This window comes from Gnatocerus cornutus, chromosome 8, assembly GCF_029298725.1.
Source record: "Gnatocerus cornutus isolate USDA-ARS CGAHR chromosome 8, icGnaCorn1.1, whole genome shotgun sequence".
In the NCBI taxonomy this organism is placed as follows: domain Eukaryota; kingdom Metazoa; phylum Arthropoda; class Insecta; order Coleoptera; family Tenebrionidae; genus Gnatocerus; species Gnatocerus cornutus.
Genome location: NC_142240.1, coordinates 16,124,749 through 16,143,964, shown reverse-complemented (window position 1 = coordinate 16,143,964; position 19,216 = coordinate 16,124,749). Strand labels below are relative to the sequence as shown.

The 19,216-nt window shown below is 34.6% G+C and overlaps 1 protein-coding gene across 6 annotated transcripts in view; it reads right to left on the bottom strand.

Annotated features, from left to right (window-relative positions):
• The window catches only part of kek5 (leucine-rich repeat, immunoglobulin-like domain-containing kekkon 5 protein), a 150,414-nt gene that overhangs the window by 86,981 nt on the left and 44,217 nt on the right, over positions 1-19,216 (bottom strand). For 3 of the 6 annotated variants that reach the window (XM_088044034.1, XM_088044036.1, XM_088044037.1), the window contains one exon: positions 15,510-15,562. The exons of the other annotated variants lie outside the window; for them this stretch is intronic. The gene's annotated coding sequence lies outside the window, so the exon portion shown is untranslated. The remainder of the gene's footprint in view (positions 1-15,509; positions 15,563-19,216) is intronic. 6 annotated transcript variants of the gene reach the window in all.

Sequence of the window (19,216 nt, the reverse complement as noted above, 5' to 3'; positions counted from 1 at the left end):
AAAATCTCTAATTCTTGTTCTAAAATTTTGAACTTTGACATAGTTAATAAACACTTAAAAAGTAGTAACTTCCCCAAATGTCATTGTCATAAGTTAAAAGGTAACAAAAATACGTATTTTATTAACAAAAAGGTGAAAGTTTTTGGTTCGTCCTTAAATTAAATTTTCTAAAATCTCTATTTCTTGTTCTAAAATTTTGCACTTTGGCAAAGTTAATAAACACTTTAAAAGTAATAACCTCTCCACATTTCATTGTCATAAGTTAAAGACTAACAAAAATGCGAATTTTAATAATAAAAAGTAAAAAGTTTTTGGTTCATCTTAAAATGAAATTTTCTAAAATCTCTAATTCTTGTTCTAAAATTTTGAACTTTGACATAGTTAATAAACACTTTAAAAGTAATTACCTCCCCAAATTTCATTGTCCTGAGTTAAAAACTAACAAAAATACGAATTTTAATCATAAAAAGGTAAAAGTTTTCGGTTCGTCCTAAAATAAAATTTTCTAAAATTTCTATTTCTTATTCTAAAATTTTGCACTTTTGCACAGTTAATAAACACTTTAGACGTAGTAACCTCCCCAAATTTCGTTGCTAGAACCTTCAAAAATACGAATTTTTATTTTTAGATTGTCCGAAAAAAAGTTCAAGGAAAGATACAAAAAAAGAGATGCATTTGTAAGCCCATCAAAAAGGCAAGATTTCAATCTTTCCACTGATGCACAGAAAAGTGGAATTTAATAATTCTTGAGTTATATGAAAAATTCCATATGAAAAATCATAAAAAACTAACTCCCACTGGAAGTAGCGATGAGTTTTATAGGTCGTTACTTGCAAAACTGATTAAATTAGTTTTTGAAATGACTTTCCACTTTTCCAGTACAATATTTTCCCAATAAAACAACAGAAATTTGAAGGCTCCAAAGATCAATAGATCCGGAGTGGAACAATGTGGATCTGGAAAATTCGAAAAAGTCGAAGAACTAAATACAAATGTCCGAAAAAAAAGCAAGAGCAATGTGGAAATTTACTATTTAAAGTATTAAAAACTGAATACACCAGGATCAGGATAACATAAAAACTAGAGTTAAATTCTGTTTTATCTCTCAAGCAGTAATCCTAAAATAGTAGTAAAATATCCATAACGTTTTAGAGTCCATTTCGGTGCACCCAATAATTATTGTAAGTTGTAATAAATAAATCATTATCATAAAATCTGTACAAATATATCGTGCGCACAACTTTCATTTTTTATTAACGTCCAATAAATCATGATCATTAATGAAGTCCTCTAAATATAAATAATTGGTAATTATTCCAAATTCCCAACTTGTTATAATTTCCAACTAATGAGATACTTAACTAAATGTAAATGTAATATAAATCTAAAATTACATGTTGAGTTTTGAACTAAATTGTGGTAACGCTCAATAAATTGCTTTTATTTCCTATTGAAAAATTCATCAATTTGTTAGTTCGAGCTCCAAAGTGTCATTTTGACCGCCAGACATGAAGATAGTAGTTATCCTAGCCATTTTCCAGAGCGCGCATCGTTATCTGATCTAGAAATGGAAAATTTTCGATAAAATATGACACAACTCCAATTCGACCTTTTTGTCCGTCCCAAAAACTAGATTCTAAGGAGTTTAGTATAATTCAGTTCACGATAGTCGAGTTAATGTTAAATCAATATCTATTAAGTTTCTGAATATATAATGGGATATAAATATTTATCAAAAGCAATCAATTCGATTAATGTGGGCGATTTGTTCCCCGAAAATTGAAAGTATTGTGATGAAACAATTACTGTCGTTCCAATCAATATCGAGACAATTGAGTGAAAGTAATGAATAAACATAATTAATTATCTGGATCTTTAAATAATTCCATCGTGGTTGAATGTAACAATTCACATGGGTAATGTCATACACGTGACAGTTCGTCTATGCCACAAGGCAATATTAATTTCCGCCATTGTGACCGGTTAATAATGTCAATACACATTCCAACGACTCAGCCTCAGTTACAACGACCCCTAAACACAATCATCCCCGAGTTAGCACTGTTCTGTACTCGACACATAAATTAATAAATGCCTGTTCGGACATGATAGCACAATTTCATGATGTCGCATTATACTTGTTACTGCGATATTTGAATGCGCCCCTTTTGCATAATGATGCCAATTTTGCCCATTCGCGGTTACATAAAGCGAATTTCGAATGAATTTCTTCATAATGGTAATAACAAGTTTGATTTTAATCCGATGCGAATATGAACGGAGCGAAGGGATTTGGGAAGAGGATTTCGGGATTACCTGACCGAGATGTTGTGTCGCTTGAGACACAATTCAAAAACAATTTGTTTTTGTCATGCAAAACATGCAAAGGGATGAAACAGTAATTTGGCGCCTTGATCACCATTTTATGCAACGCGGCTTCAGGAAAAAGCCATTTAATGAAGTATTTCTACGAGCCGCAAAATGTGAAAGGACAACATTCAGGAGAAGTTCGGATCGCCGACGAAAAATTTCAATATTATAAATATTCGTTACATATTTTGTTCAGTGAAACAACAACTGACTGATTAAATATAAAACAGAGCGCACATAACAATTTCGAATCGAAGAATTCACCATGAAAATTGAATGGAATGAAAATAAATGACAAAAGAGTCAAAGCCGTTGAAAACCAAATAACAAATAAAATTAAAAATCTGAATTGAGCTCGGCGCACTCTTTTTACTGATAACGTTAGCAAACATTGTTTCCCGTAAACGACTCCTGAAAATGTTTTCTTTCATCTTCCGCCCGAATAATTCCCGTATACTTATTGGTTTTACGCTTTCCCCCGTAAAAATCGGTCCTTCGTACAAATTGTACACACGTATTTGCGTCACGTATTTTTTCCGTATTCATAAATATTGCAGGCATCGTAAAGTGACGCTCGTAAGGGCGCCATGAGCGGGAGTTTTTATTGCCTTCGCTAAAAATTTCAATGTCCTGATGTCCGTGTTGTTATCCTGATCTGGTTTGAAGCTGTGCTTTGTGGTTTATATCTCCGCACCTGGAGTTTTCGGGAACCAGGTGTGTGCATTACCGTTCTCCCCTTCGAAAGTTTCTGTATTCATCGATTTTAGTAATGTTAGAACCGTATTGTTGCCTCGGCACTCGCCCTAATTAAACTGGAATTTGTCCGCGAATAAATATGATAAAAGGGATGAAACCGACACCCTGTGTAATTAGTTGTAATTCAGAGGAAATATCATTCGAAAATTACGCGGGGGTATAATTTTCCGATTGCGAATTTATGAGGGGCTGTTCTGCTAGTAATTTCGTTATGGATAACACTAATTTGTTTGTTTATGGGAGCGTTTGCACTGACTGCAGCAAATGCAAAATTTAGAGCCTGGATGCAGATAATTATTCAAAATCGACTTTATTGATGTTGTTTTCGGTCTTTCATTTTTCATGTTTACAGCGTGTTAAAGCTTTATGCATCGCGGGGCACCATTTTTTTACCCGTCGTTTTAATGCAAACAGGAAAATTACGAAAAAACGCAAAGTCACAAGGAGTGAAGGAGTTTTTTTACTATTAAAAAATAAATCGAACAATTTTTCTGTGACACCTACACCTATTTTTTGCGTCAGGGAATGATAAATGTCCCGCTAACTTTTGTTTCCTGCCGGCGCCCCCATAAATAAAATTCCACTCGAATGTATGTATCTTCCACCTCAAGCGTAAATTTGTCCCTTTTCCCGAAACCGTATGCTTTCTCGATGTCCCATAAATCAGAGCACTCTCTATAGCGAGCAATTAAACGAAATCAAGCGCCACTTCCTATAAGAATTTTTCTCAATTACCGCTAAATAATTTGTTTTCATTTTCTCGTTCCGCGTTGCTTAGCCATTATTTATTTTCATACACATCCGACGTTGAATTTATCGCAAGGTAAGCGCTTCTGCCTCCGGCCTTAGACGCGATATAAACCGCCGACGAGCATAAAGTTCGATGCGGATAATTTTTGGCGAGCTTTTCTGCGTTGTTGAGATATGCAAAGAAGCCGAGTCGTGCTTTTCTCCTCCCGGCTTTATATTTACTTACTACGTTTTTGCTCGGATGTTATGAAGAGCGCACGCTTTCGATATTAAATACGCAAAGTGCCCCAATAAAAAGTTCAAAGGTGAACAAAAATTCCTTCAAAAGTCATGAATTAATCCAGCTCACCCTGAAACATTCTCCGAGATCACATTCCCAAAAACAAACACTCAAAACGCTTTCTTCTGCCTTCACAGCATCGTGCACAATTCACGAGTTTGCAATTATTGAACGAAATTCTCTCGGAATTCACCTTGTAAACACGCCACTTCAATTTCGTCCGCAAACGGCACCGCCAGTTGACGTGGCGAGACTATTTAAAGGGGTTGGGGTGCACTGGTGGGATTTTTTCAGCTATTTTTATAGCCCGCCACCAGTTGGCGTGACGATTGTTTCGCAGCTTATGCATTAAATAAGGCTGCGGCGAACTAAGGAAAATTCACAGTTAATCAGAATATTTTAAGACCAAGACAGGAAAATAAATATAAAAGGAAAACGACGGCGACGCCGAGTTTTTATGAAGTCGCGCAAAAAACTTCCTAAACAACAACTGTAAAATTAATTAACATTTTTTTCATAGAGAGAGATTAAAATGCTGCGAAGGGGGAAAAGTTGGACAAAGGTAAAACTTCCCTAAAACCAAAAAAAATAATAAATACAACGTTTAGGCTTGAATAGTGAGTTTAGGTGATGCAAAAAAAGTTATTAAACTTTCTGATTCGATGTGGAAAGAATTGGCAAAAGAAGTATAATTTTGTGATCGATCCGTCGAGGCCTCGACAGGATTTTAAGCAATTTGTCCACGTCGAAGCAATAAATCAAAAGCCTGTGGATTAGGTGAGCGCAGCAGAAGACATTATCTAAACATATTATTGAGCCCAGAAAGTTTGAGAAATGGTGAAGTTGGAAAACTTCATTCTTTCATGTTTATTCCCGGCAGTGTTCTATATTAGGTCCGTATCTCCGACTGAAATCTCGCTCATCAAATTCTCGGTCAAGCCGGCAATTCCGTCGGATCCCTGGGAGACTTCGCCGTCGGACCCCCACTCGAGAAAAGCGCTTTTCCGGAACCCGCACTTTATTTCCTTTATTTACAAACGACTAACTGAACGCCTCTTGCACGAAGGAAATTTCCAACAGTCGTAAAATTTCAAAATACAAGCACTTCTCACTTGGGCTAAAGAGGTAATGCGAAGTTAATAAAGCGGGAAAAGCCGCGACATTGCCGCGGAATCATCATAAAAAGAAATGTTCGATGGGGTGGAAAAAGTGCGAAACGTGTACACCATCGACGACAAACATAAAACCTTCCGGAAATTGCCGGAGGAGCGACGGATTGCATCATCGTTCCATTTAAATGAGAAGAACTTTTAATTGACCTCTATTGAAGTGTTTGACCCTGCTTGACCCGGAGGGGTGGATGCCACATTTAACTTACGAATCTTAGCTGTTACTACGATCGATAGTTGTTGAGGTTGCTTGTGCACTACGCGTTACCAACCCCTATTCATTGGCACAGACCATAATTAAAATTAATAACGGGGCAAATCACTCACATTGTTCTTTACTGTATTACAAAGTGTCTTTCAACACCTCGCAGCCAACAATTGAACACTTGATCGGCTGCACTCTGGCAAATTTTGAAAAACATGTGGCGAACGAAATTAATGGGGTGAGATTCTGTTTTTTCTCGGATGCAGAAATCGTTTGGCAGGCCATCGCAGATCGATAATGCTTTTAGTCTGTAATCACCCACCCCCAGTGCACGATATACGATATCGTCCATCTGGGCCAACATTTTTAAGCTGGTGGACAGCAGCAATTCCATTAAAGGCGACACAAAACAACCTATTAGGGTTGCAAAATGTCGCCCATTTGATGGGATAACCCGACCTTGACTTTGCCCTCGTTCCGGGCGTCCCGGAGTTACATAAGTTGATAGCGTTTTATGGTGATGCTTTATTGGGATTGGATCACATATTTTTATAGCTACATTGCGACACCCTCTATAATTACATGAAGGGGTTTATGGGCTACGCTATGGTCTCGTTAAAAAATGAATAAAAATATGAATGATTGATTTTCAGAAATGGGCTTCTTCCAACATCTGCTCTGATGGAAAATTGATCATTTTGTTTGTTTCATGGTTCATTTGTATTTATGAAAACACGTGTAGACACGTGAAGAATGTCAAATAACGGAAGGAGGGGAAAAACATCTCAATTGTAATCACGTAGGGTTGTAATTGTCTTCGGGAGTTGTTTATAAAAAACATTGCTTTGATTAATTTCCGCAGATAGTTGGTATAACCAGCACGTTTCTCTAATCAGTGAAATGTATTTACTGAATCTGACATGATGACATGATTGATTATATTTCCTCTCCTCTCCATGTTTCGCTCATATTAATTAGCAAGAATTAATTATTTCTGGATAAATGTACTCAGCTACTTACAGAAGTTGCAAACAACAAAAAAGCACAAACACAGCGGGGGTTGCAACCCCGCAAAAATTAATTAATTGTCCAACAACGCTCATAATGCAGTGAGAAAAACAGAGTATGTTACCGAATTGTTTTCAGATGTCGCAAGCAGAGCTCATTCCAAATTCCGGACAGTAGCATTGTTCGAGACAAGAAATAGTGTAATTTTAACGTAGTTTAATGCAGCCGCTCTATGAATTTAAACTGAACAAATACCTCACTTTGGACCTGTATGCTCTCTCAAATTAATATTTAATGAACACCAATCTCTTCAATCCGTTGCATAGTTCCTGCACACTGTTTAATCTTTTTGCACTCCCAACAGAATTTTCGTTTCAAGTTTCACATTTTCTAAAAGCACTAAGCTCCGACCGTCCAGATTAACTCTTGTTTGTTTTTACTAAAATCGACTTAAATCAAAGTCTGGCTAAACAGCTCAGGGCAAAAAGTCTTCAAAGAGCAAGAAGTAATCTCTCAATCGCCAATATTTCCAGTAGTATCTGTAAACACCTCCGGTTTGAATTCCAGATTAAATTACAAATTTCAATTTGAATAGAAGCTCGAGTTCTATAAGAGCATGTCTTGACCGCTTTTACCTTTTGTATTTGAAGCCATTTAGTTCGTACAAAGACGATCTCCTAAAAATCACGTCTACCGTTCGCTCGCTTAATCTTCACGGCATTAATAGGCTTTGATAATTTACGAGAGTCGATTTCCTAGCCGATTTATTGTAAATGGACGTAATGGCTTCCTTAGTTTTTCGCTCGTTCGTTGCTTTATTAACATCTTTTCGAACTTATTATTTTCTTTGACGTTTTTATGTGTACGACACTCGATAAAGCAGCTTCTGACATCCGACGAGAGTTATCGCCCTCATACCTTGAGGGAAAAAGTAGTTATATTAGAAATTTGGATTAATAATGGCCCAATTTATAAAACCGACGGCTTTTTTCATCTTCTTAGGACCGATAGAGTATCGACCCAAAATAAAAGATTCAACAAGGTGAAGCAATTTTAGCAGGTGGTTAAATATGCAACTGAAATCAAGATTAATAGAGGAAGTGTAATGCAACGATGATACATTACCTTTTGTTTAATTAAAATAGAGCTCGGAGGATGATGATGAGAGTATCTATTTGCTTTCAATTTCTACATGTCAATTACGTGCTCTGCGAAATCTGAACGTGTTTGCTTCATTCTGGTGATTATTTACCGGCTTAATTACGTAGCAAATAGCTTCAATGTGAGAAGGAGTTCAGTTCAAGCGGATATTGTACAAATCATAAATTTATATTAATGACATTTGGGATAACATACGGCAAAATACACTTTTTAACTAAGTTTTAATTTAAATATTCAGCCATTCAACTAAATTAACTAATCAATTAAAGTTCATTTTTCATGCAGGAAATTTTATGTAGGCGTCAAATTTAAAATGTTGCAAAATGTCACATTTGAAAAATTACGACTAAATTGTAAAAGTATCAACAATAAATTACTTTGTGTCCAGATTAGCAGCTATTTCATCATAACTTTATGTTATTCATCACTTCATCCACTGAATTGTAAAATTGCTCCTGTAAATCGGTGAATTCTCTGCAGGAAAAATGACGTAGGTATAGAGAACTCGTTATTGCAGAAATCTGAAAATTTAAACGCAGAAAATTCAGTACAATGAAAAACTATGAATTAGTAACAAGTTGCTGCTTCAGCCACAGTTTTGAATGGTTTTCAATTGGAAGTTTATTTTTGTTAATAAAAGGTTACAAAAATAAAAACCTAAGGGAAATTTAATCCAAAAGCTGTAAATATTGATTATGTTACGTTTCCGTTCATTAAAAGCAATTGAGCCTGTTAAGGACTATGAGTCATGGGGTTGTCCCATCCCCCTCTTTCGGGGATGACTGGTCCACCACCCACCCTGAACCAAGAGTTCTGGTGTAACGAGTCAGTACCAAAACATCAGTTGGTAAATTCGCTTCTCTTAAAATTCACCATCATCACATCACTGGAAGGCCTTACAAACCTTCCAGTTAAATCATTAAACATATTGCGACACTCTGTATATATTCTGTAAATACATTATTTACTGGTCCTTCGGCTGCTTTGTTTTCCTGAGCTCGAACAGAGCCCACGAAAATACTGTCAAATGACAAAAATTATAAAAATAAAGTAATATAAATTTTTAGAAATTCTAACATATTTTGAGCTTGAGTTTTGAGTTTTATAAAACTTCTTTTTTAATATACTATTTCGTACTTTAGTTCTAAAATGACGCCACGTTAAAACAGTTTAAAAAAACTTGTTTGCATCACGAAGCGAAAGTGTCTTTTATCACACGACATGTAATAATCACGTCTAGTGATAAAATAATGCACATCGGCTTCTAGTTGCAAAAACAGCTATTTGAAATATTTGAAATAAAAAATCGGCGCATCCACCATTTTTGTAACTAGTGAAATGCTTAGATATTACCAATTATAAGTAAAAAATAAAGATCAAAGTCTTAAAAGGGTGGGATTTAGAAAATAGAAATCAATAAAATTGGACACAAGAAAGTCGGCAAAAGGTTTTAAGAAAATGAAAAATTACTTATGAGATTAATTATTAAACATGATAAATTATTAATTAATTATGTATGACGGTAATCCTTGATTAAAGATTTCCTTAATTTTCTTTAGCGAATCACGGCTTAACTATACGATCCACAGAACATCTAAAAATCTCAAACTAGATAAAATTTAAAACATCTGCCTCGATTACTCTAGCAGTTATAACAATAAAGGCCACTGAAAACGACTCCAACAACCACACAGACATTAGCGAGTATTCATAATTACCCCATTACACTCACATTTATTTATTAAAGTAACCCTCACAGTTAGTGGTGAGCGTGAACATCAACAAAATAACTATTCTAATTAATATACATTTGAGTTTTCCAAACATTAGTTGTAGAAAAGCTTCGAGGCAACATCAGCGGGAAATTAAACACGGTAAGTTATGAAAATGAACAAAAAAGTCTTTCATTAGAATAATTTGAACAGAGATCCCACCGCATTAATTCCAATGAAAATAAAAATGATCGATCGGCGCAATTTGATTGGAATAATACACATTAGGGGTTGTTTACTCTTTAATGGTCGATAAACAGGGTTTTAATTGTCGAGTTTGATGGGTTGTACGGAACGAACAGTTAAAGCAACAACTTTTATTTCCGTGTAACCTACGCATTCCCTTAATTAAATACATCTCGAGACGTGTTTTTCTAACGCGTTGACTTAATGGCTTAATGTAAACTTTTTTACGAAAGTTTCCTCCGGAAGACAGAAACAAAATAAAGATCCAGTTATTAAAAAAAAGTTAAATTCTAATTTCATTGAAAGTTGAGGAAATTGCCGACGACCGCTTTATCTTCGCTTAGCCGAGCGGCTTAAATTCGTAATTCGTAACAGAAGATGCACTAATATTACATCTTTCTCCTGTTTTTCTCATCTCTCGCGGCGATAATTAATTCAGGACACATTTTAGATGTATTCCGGTCCACACTTGTAAATAATTTAATGCGCCAACGTTGCCACCTCCGCATTTGTATAAATTTTACAACGAGCAGATATTACATTTCCGTTATAAAAAATCGACGGAAAAATAAAAATATCGATCCTGTTTTTCCCCGGAGTGAGATAAAGTTGAGTGAGGACAAAGCGACGTAAAGTTCTTTGAATGAATTTCACTTATCTCTAAGCTGAAATTAATGTTTGGAATATAGTTTCGGCGAGAAACGGAAATATGGTCGTTTCGACGATTGTCGAGGTAAGGCAGTTCCAGAAGTAATTTAGTACTTGTTAGCGGCACACCTATCATGTGCTCAGACACATAATATAATAGACTCGTGACGACTTTAGGAATGTAATGACAGTCGTCATTTCCTGGGGAGATTTACCATTTCCATTTACACAAACTAAATGCTATTTACAAATGAGGTGACGCTTGCTGTAATTATGCCGCTGGAGGCTTCTCTCTCCAAACAGAAATGTGATATCGAAACCTAACGACTTTCTTTTGACTTACACTCCAAAATCATGTATGCAAAAACGAACGACATGGATATTCCTGCTCCTTTGAAACAACACAATTACTGAAAACAAAAAGAATTTTATATCTTCCAGCAGTACGCCACATGTGCATTTTCATGCCTCACTTAGAAAGCGGAGGCGGCGCTTTTATTCCAACCCACGCTGAAAACCACACTTTGTCTCGCCACCTCTTGGTGGACGGTGTTTTTGAGAATTCAACGGGCGCTTTATTCGATTTAAAATGAGAGAATTGAAAACATAAATGTTATTTCGAGGTTGGTAAATTTATTCAAATTTTGGTCGTGGGAATTCCGTTTTTTTAAACGTGTTATCAAAATGAGCTCATTCTATCTACGCGATTAAAAATGGTTGTAATGTTTGGGTTTTAACAAATCAACAGTTGTTGAGGCAATTATGAGAATTGGGCTCTACAGTTTAACGCGTTTTATTGCCGAATTAGGAAAAATCTTGTTTGCAACACGAAGCGAAAGTTCCTTTTTTTATCTCACAACATGTAATGTAAAATAATCACGCCTAGTGATAAAATTGAGCATTTCTGCTTTTAATTACAAAACAGCTATTATTTGGAATAAAAAATCGGCGCATCCACCATTTTTGTAAGTGAGCAAATGTTCCAATATTCGCGGATATAATTTTGAAAATTAAAGATTAAAATTAAGATTAGGATTAGTCGGAATAGAAGTAGTACGTCCTCCAAATTTAAATGTTTGATCGATGAAATTACGAAAGTTATGGAATTTAATCGAAAATAACGAAGATTTTTGGATCGTCTTAAAAATAAAAATTTATAAAATTTTTGTTTCTTAATTTAAAATTTTAGAATTTCATACCGTTAATAGTCGGATTAGAAGTAGTAACTCCTTAAAATTTCATTGCTCTACCGATGAAAGAACCAAGGTTATGGAATTTAATGAAAAATATTGACAATTTTTGCTTCGCCCTAAAAATGAAAATTTACAAAAAATGTAGTTCTTGATTTAAAATTTTGTAATTTCGTACAGTTAATATTCGGAACAAAAGTAGTACCTTCTCCAATTTTCATTGTTTTACCGAAGAAATTAGGAAAGTTATGGAATTTAATAGAAATCATTGAAAAATTTTGGTTCGTCCTCAAAATAAAAAAAGTCAAAAATTTGTGTTTCTAGTTAGAAAAATAGCTATTATTTAGAATACAAAAATTCGGCGCATCCACCATTTTTATAACTGGGTAAATGTTAAAATCTATCATTTAAAACGAGAGAATTGAAAATAAATGTAATTTCGAGGTTGGTGCATTTATTCACAAATTTTGACCGTGGGAATTCCATTTTTTTTTCAATTAGTTATCAAAATGAGATTGCTTGCACTCATTCGATATATACGATTAAAAATGGTTGCAATGTTCGGGTTTTAACAAATCAACTGTTGTTGAATCAATTATGGGAATTGGAGTAACTTTTCTCGTTAAATTTGCAATGGTTTTCATTGTTCATAAAACTAACGTTTTTCATCGGGTATTGAAAATTTACATTCAACATTATGGAGATCTGTTTACTAAACAGTTCGGTTTGTTGTCTAAATTTAGAAACTCCAAATACGGTATAATTAAATAGTACTGTAATTAAAATGGAACTCACAGAAGAGTAGTTAAATTACAGAGCCACTGCGGTGTTGACATTTCAATGATTAGTTCGGGTCTCTAATAAAAAAGTTGAGCATTTTTTCGTCAATAAACTGCGAAACTTTTCTGTTCGTTTTGTCTTATCCCCTAGAATAAAAATGTTTTCTGACATCCCAATTAAGATAATTTGGTCTTTTGATAACTTCAGTATATTCCCAGTGCGTCCATTTTATTTATGGGAGCGTATTTCTTAAAATAACAAACATTTCGCACAATTAAGTTTCATTTAAAACTCATCAAGATGTTTATTTTTAGGCCGAGGAATTGAAATTGTTTTATTTATAAAGAGGGCCCGAAATTTCAAGATCATATTTTAAACGTTTTTTTTCCAGAGACTTAGATATAAAATAAACCCTCCTATTTTTAGCCGCAGCTGTTTTAAAATTTATACACAGATTATGAAAGTTAGTAAGAGCATATTTATGAAGGTGTGCAACAAACGTGGGAGTAAAATAAACATTTTCGGTCTTTAACGAGAAAATTTCCTGTGAATATTATTTGCTTATTAAGAAAATTTATGTTGTTTATAGAAATTGTAGGAGTGTCTCAATAAATCAAAATTTTATTGGAAATTTTATCGTGGGTCTCCCCGTCCCCCAGAGAAATCAAGTAAATTTAGCGTCGCCAGCAAACGACTCCGTTCTACGGTACCAACTCTGTTAATTCGCCTGAAATTCTTCCCGTTTTCTATCGATTTTCAATCCGACGTATTGTGGTGGGATTTTGCGTAGGTCGGGCCACAATCCAAACCATACGTGCTAGTAAAAGATAAGTTGCGTGGAATCGGGCAGTTTAAAACAGGCATGAATTTTTAACTTAATCACGAAACAGCGGGCGCCGAGTTCCAACGCGGACGGGACCGAGGGGCACGATAAACCATATCAATAATGCATAATGCATGAAAAAACGGCCTATTAAAACATGCATCGGGGACGGCGAAATGTTGGCGGGTCAGCGCTGAAGTCGCAATATCGAAAGTCCTTCTGTCCACCTGTTACACCCTCACTTATATTAAGGCGAGTGCCAAGACATTTTTCTTATGGAGAATCCCATGTAAAGTATCGTCTAAATATTTCGCTTATTTTTTCATGTATCAGTTTCGTTCTTATTCTCAACTGCTTGTATTCATATTTTCTTCTAAAACTAAGAATCAAACATTGGAAAAAACATTTAATTTAAAAGTTAAAGGACTTGAAAATTCGATAATTTAGGGGTAGTTTTACGAATAGAAGTTTATGTCCGATTTTTGTGAATTTTTAAACTTAGAATTAGTAAAGAATACTTTCAAAATCACTTTCCCGCTAAATTTAAATCGATATCATTAAAATTGGTCTAGTTATGAGTGAGATAAACTAAAAATTTTTCAATCGAAGCTCTGAGCTTTGCAGATAATTTACGACTAGGTTGATTTATAAGCGTACCCTCATTTGCGGTTTCTTGACCAGCTTTGGAAGTTGTAAATCAAGGGATTTCTTCTAAAATTTTTACCTGCTTGTTTCGCGCAGAGGATAATAAAATGGTTACAATTAGTAGAGCGTTATTAAAAGTGCTAATAAGTACAAGCACATCGAAGTTTCATAATGCTTGATGTATGAAATTATAGAAACAACTATGTAGTATGAAAATTCATTTAATTTATAGTCATGTTTTCAACTAAAGTCTTTCAATGACACACATTAATTTCTCGACTACTTCACGGTGTTGGACGTAAAATTTAGAAAATGAAATTTAATAAAATAGAAATTTATTATTATTTTTCTTATTACATATTTTATTATTTATGTTTATTTTTTTCTTATTTCACTAGAATTTAAAAGTTCATCAATGAATAAAAAATGTTGAATGAAACAAAATTGTTTTGAATGGTATGACTCTATGGAGCGACCTGACCGGATGCAATTTACCTGATGTTTGCAATATTGGATTAGAGTTTATCTAAGAAACTGACCGGAGTTTTACTAGGTGATGACAATTTCTTTCATTTTGCCGCCGGCCGGTTCAACTTTTACTGAAAAAACCCACTAAATCTTGTTCCTTTGAGAACAATATAAATTTTTTTTGGGAGAATAAAAAGGTTGACTTCTGGTAACTAGAAAAAAAATGGAACAGACATTGTAAATTCAAATCATAATTGGTATTACCAAATCCAAGGGCAGTTAAGAATAACACGAAAAAAAATGTGTATTCTGGGTGTTTGGTTTGGACAAGAAAGTGATATGAAATATGAATATATTTATGAAGACACAACTTTTTAGAAAAAAAAATGGAACCAAAATTGATTAAGTTTTATTTTGATCACATGTTGCTGGAATTAATTGACTCTAGGAAACAAAGATTGTCTATTCCGATCCGCCGTCATTGAGTTTGTATTACCTATGTATTAGTTAATTGTCAATATTGTAAATAGGTACCTATTATGTAAATACCACTTTTCTTATAAATACTTACTAACATGTACATATTATACACATTATTATACTATGTATTTTGTATCTTTTGAGTATACCTTCATACCAAAATTCATATCAAAATACGTATCTATTTGGAAACAAATAAAATTAAACATTAAACAGATAAGTTTAGTTTTTTTTAGAAAATTTCTGTTTGGCATTCTAATATTAAATAATACTTTGATCTATTTATTATTTCACTAATTATTTTTTGAACAACGTACTGATGTACTTACAATTTTAAAATAAAAGTTTTTTATTCATATTATTTTATCCATGAAAAAGTATTTCTACCAGACAGAGGCAAAATAAGCATTTATTATTTTACAATCACTTTACGATAGCACAGTAAGGGGTGTTGTAAACAGAGGTACCGCTTGACAACCTTCCCGATGTGACAGCTCAGCTCGAATTCTGACCAGCGGCGAGTCTTGGCACTCGCCTTAAAAGAACCGATACGGCGCCGCGGGATTTACATGGGCCACCCCTTGAAAAGATGTAACACATAATAAACAATCGGGAACACCAACCCCCATTGTAAACAAGAAAGAGCGCGCAGACGGCAAACAACTAACGTAAACACCGACGAGTAATAGAATTTCAACTGGAGGAACAAGTAGAAGAAAAGTTTCTGATAGGGGCATGACAACGGAAAGTCCTGGCGCATCCACCACAATTTATGGAAATTTCCCGAATTGTCCCCGCAGGTAAAAATCTAAACTCACCTTCACGAAATCCAATTACTCCACCGGTCCGGCGCTAATCTCATTTGAAATATCTGCAAATAAAAAACAACGCTTTCAAAAATGAAACTCAATCTCGGTAAAAGCCCAAGGATGAGGAAAAAAGGTAACAACGGCTAAACACGTCACGTGACGTCCGAAACATCCATTCACGCTAAGAATAAAAGCATATTGCCAATCCTTGGATTTGAGATTCGAGATGGACTGAAGATAACCCGTAAAACGATGCAAAATGCCTCCGATATTCGCCCATGGACCGAAAGGGAAGTCACTCAACCGGAGAGGCTCTCACGTGATTCTGCGACCTTAATGGCCTCCCATTTGCCTAAAATCAATCTTGATGCAATTACCCGCGCATCCACCAAATTCAAAGAGAATTTTCGAAGCACAGAATTCTTCTTCGGTTTAAAAATTAAAATACTCGAGGTCGAAGCTAAAGTGTGAAGGTAGAGAGAAAAATCAAATTATTCTTATTTTGACGGCGATGGTGTTCTCGGGAGAATCATTAATTTTCTTTTACGATTTCAAATAAGGTTTACGGCGAGTTTTCACATGAAAATTGCCACTGTCACTACTGTAGAGATGCTCAAAAAAGTAGTTTACAGAGAATAAATCACGGCGACATTTATTTGTACAATCGATACGTGCGCTATTATTGGTGATTAATAAATCAGATGATTAATGGGGCAACGATTCCTCTTCTAACAGTTTAAAATAGTATTTACAAGAACAGCGGGCGGAAAATATTGTCGTTAATTTTGACTCGACGTTATGATGATAAAAGAGCTCAATGTGTCCAAACCGCCCCCGGAAAGCAAAATACATGGCAACGAAACAAAAATGTCAACAAAGCCTAAAGTCAAACGCACTTTTCTCGAATTAAAGATAGCAAAACAATTTGAAACGTGAACAAAACAACTCTTACCCGTTTATACACAAAGCAACAAGAATTAAGTAAACAACACCGTACCGTTGTGTTTCCTGGTGAATATTCTACATTCCCAATAAAAGTGAGGGCACTCTTTGGAACAATGAAACTTCCATTCTGTATTAAATCTGATTTTGGAATATTTGAATCTGACGATAAATCACGTCGTTCGAGGTGACCGCTATAAAACAAAGCATTCCTGAGGGACAAAGTCTCGACGTCGTTGCAAAATTACGAATAGAACTACAATTACCTGAAATCTGACGATAACGAGTTCCATAAAACCGACCGAAGAGAATTGAATAATTCAGTGGGATTTTCTATTGGACAAAGATTGTAATTAAATACTTGTTTACAGTACGAGCGCCGAAAAGACCTCATAGGCTTTTGCTATGAGCTCTTCGCGATAATACTGTACATAATTTTGTATAATACTTTTTCTATAAAAAAAATATTACACTCTCACCAAATCAATTGTCATTTTCGATAGTAGCAGTATAAAAAGTGGTTGCAAAATCACTGTTTTCTGGCGCAAGTTTTCTAAAAAGATCATTTTTTAATTGGAATATCGACCTTTAAACATTTAATTCAAATGAAAAATTTACTATGCGCAACTTTAATCGCATCTGATTTGTTGACGTACGTGACTATGTCGCCCAGTTTTGGATTTTGCGTGAAATTCTGCGAAAATGAGAACAAATCGTTTAAGATTTATTTAAATTAGATTTAGAAACATGTTTTCGAATTATTTCAAATTCAAATTGTGGATGTGTAATATATGATTCTTGTCGGCTGAAGGTCGAGGAAAATGATGGTGAAAAGCACATATTTATATCTGCCATAGTTCCGGAAATATTCACCATCAAAAATAAAAAAGTCTCAAAAACCATAAGATAGTTAAGTTAGCTTACCTACTTTAATGGCCATAATATTTTTTGAAAAAAAAAGCGTTAGGACCGTATATTTGTGTAAAAAAAAACGCAAGAAAAACGATGGTAAAGATTCCAGTTGTATATCTGTCAGAGTTCCGAATATATCGAGCTTTAAACAATGCTGAATTAAAAAATCACTATGAGCAACTTTAAACGGTGTCGCCCATTTTTGGATTCTCCATTAAATTCTGCGTAAAATGAGCGCTAATAGTTTAAGACTGCTAAGTAAATAAGCGAGATCTCGACAGAATTAGATTTTGAAACCTGATTTTCTTTTACTTTCTTAATATGTTACTTCAAATTTATTGGAAAAAGCGCGAGGAAATGGTCAAAAGCGCATCTTGATATCTGTAACAGTTGCAGAAATATTTAGCTTCAAAAATAAAAAAAGTCTCAAAAACCATAAGGTAAGTTACCTTTAGTCTTAAAATTTGTTAAACATTTTTTTGAAATTTCTTATGTAAAAAAGCGCAAGAAAAACTATGGTGAAAATCTGTCATAGTTTGGAGATATCGAGGTTTAAACAATGCTGCATTAAAAATTCACTAACAGCAACTTAAAACGCTTCTAACTAGGTTATTTATTGACGCACGTAAAACTTTCGCCTATTTTTGAAATCAGATTTTTTTTTACTTTCTTAATACTTGAAATTCGGATTATATTATATAGGATTCTTATTGGAAAAAGCGCGACAAAAACGATAGTGAAAAGCGCGTCTTGATAACTGTCATAGTTCCGGAGATATGTAATTTCAAAAACTGAAAAAAGTCTCAAAAACTGTAAGATGGTTGCCTTCGATCTTAACATTTTTTGAAAATTTTTATGTAAAAAAGAAGATTTTTATGTAAAAAAGTGTGAGAAAAACTATAGTAAAAACCCAATCTTACGCTCTGCTCTGTCTTAGTTTCGAAGTTGTCAAGGTTTAAACAAGTAGAAACTAAAAATTTACTATCCGCAACTTTAAACGATTCTACTTCGGTTGTTTATTGACGTACGTGAACATATTTGCCAGTTTTGGACTCTGCGTAAAATTTTGCATAAAATGAGTACCAATTGTATAAGATTAATAAATAGGCGAGATCTCGACCGATTGAGATTTAGAAAAAAAAAATAAAAAATATTACGCTCTGCCCAAATGAATCGTTAATTGCCATTTGTGATGACAGCAGTAGAAAAGTTGTTGCGAGATCCGAGTTTAAATTTAGTCCCATTACTTCACTGATTTCTGGCGCAAGTTCTCTAAAAACATCCGATTCTGTGATCAGATTTGCGAAGTGTGTTAAAAGTGGAGGAATGACTTCGCGATTGCCACGTTGTCTAAATGAGCGTGGATTATAAAGTACTTTCCCTCAATATTAATTTTAGCATGCGGACGGTAATTTGCAGAAAGTGGAAGAATATTTGATGCACTAAACTCCAGGAAAAACTTGGTAAACTCGCTCCACATAAATTATCCCGGAGGAAGCCGTATATTAAAAAAAACACAACGTATTTTTCCTCAACGTTGCTCATAACCTGTCAGATTTCTAAAAATAAAGCTAGTGCACGTGGGTAGAGAAGGAAAAATTATAATTCACTCCAAAGAGCAAAGAAGCAGACTGTAATGAAACTTGACAGCTAATATCCTCGGTAATGTCTTTGCTTCAGCTACACAAGTTGTTTATTTTGACGGAAACTTTCGCAAAGGGTTGCGTCGTACAGTTATTTAACTTTAGGGCCACCCTCGTGAATTTCCAACGTCGACACGGTTTAATTGTGATTTAATTTGCAAGAACTCCACACTTTCCATATGCGTGCTACATTTAATTACGCCCCTCCACATGAAAGAG